The sequence below is a fragment of the Mus pahari genome, chromosome 10 (genome assembly GCF_900095145.1).
Source record: "Mus pahari chromosome 10, PAHARI_EIJ_v1.1, whole genome shotgun sequence".
Taxonomy (NCBI): domain Eukaryota; kingdom Metazoa; phylum Chordata; class Mammalia; order Rodentia; family Muridae; genus Mus; species Mus pahari.
Window position 1 is genome coordinate 16573139 of NC_034599.1, and position 1596 is coordinate 16574734.

The window sequence follows — 1596 nt, forward strand, 5'->3', positions numbered from 1 at the left end:
GAGAGAGAGAGAGAGAGAGAGAGAGAGAGAGAGAGAGAGAGAGAGGAGAGAGAGAGTGCTGGATTTTCTTTTGTAGCAGGCAGGGAGAATGAGAATGTGTTTTTGCCTCGCTAGCCACATGCAGTCAGACAGCTCACATGGGGCTGAGTGCTCTCGCACTGTGGTTTCCAGGGACTGAAGTGAGGCTATCGCACCTTCACACAGTAAAACTTTTTTTAAAAAGGTTTTTCAAGACAGGATTTCTCTGTGTAGCTCTGGCTGTCCTGGAACTCCCTCTTTAGACCGGGTTGGCCTCGAACACAGAAATCCGCCTGCCTCTGCCTCCCGAGTGCTGGGATTAAAGGCGTGCGCCACCACTGCCCGGTTTAGGAAGCCAATTTTTAAAAATTTACTCTTAAAGAAAAAAAGATTAAGGGCTGGAGAGATGGCTCAGTGGGTAAGAGCACTGACTGCTCTTCTGAAGGTCCTAAGTTCAAACCCCAGCAACCACATGGTGGCTCAAAACCATCCGCAATGAGATCTGATGCCCTCTTCTGGGCTGTCTAAAGACAGCTACAGTGTACTTACATATAATAAATAATTAAAAAAAAAAAAAGGGTAAGCCTGTGGTAAGCATAGGGTAGCACCGATAATCCCAGCGTTCGGGAGACAGAAGCAGGTGGGTCTGAGGACAGTCTGATTTACATGGCAAGTTCCAGGACAGCCAGAGCTACAAGATCAGACAGACCCTGTCTCAAAAAATTATTCTCATTCATGTGTACATGTGCATACCTGCCTGACGTGCAGTTGCTGTGTGCACTGTCTGTGGAAGCCAAAAGACAGTGTCAGATCCCAATGACCAGGTACAGGAGGTGTGGCCTGCCCAGTGTGGGTGCTGAGAACCAAGAGCAGCAAGTGCTTACCCACCGAGCCATCTTTCTAGGCATCCTTTTTTTTAAAAAAAAAAAAAAAAAAGTTTTGTTCTTCATTTCTATGACATCTTACTATTATTCATGTGCATGCGTGAGTTCGTGCGTGCACGCATGTGCTCACATCCCTCAGCATACATGTCTAGTGTACAGATGGGTGAGATTCAGCCGATGGTTATTTTACTCGGCTTTGGACAGTTACTGGGGTCACCCCTAATCTACTTCTAGCTGCTGGCCTGGCTGCTCCCCAGCGCTGGGCCCCACATACTCACTGTTTCTCCCAGCCACGTGCTCGTGGGCCCTCTCCTCTCATGGAGGCTTCCTCCTCTCTGGTGTGCCCTTCTCTCTCTCCTCAACCTACGACCCCAAACAGGCTACCCCACCTACCTCTATTCCTTCCAAAGAATTAATGAATATTTGAGGTGACATATAATTTATTTATTTATTTAAGAGCACTGACTTCTCTTCCAGAGGTCCTGAGTATATCTGTCATGATATCTGAAGCCCTCTTCTGGTGTATCTGAAGACAGAAACAGTGTATTCATATACATTAAATAAATCTTTAAAAATACCTACTGAGATGTTAATGTAGGGTTGATTTTATTTATAAAAGATTTCTTTCTTTCTTTCTTTTTTTTTTTTTTTTTTTTTTTGGTTTTTTGAGACTGTGTTTCTCTTGCCTAGACTG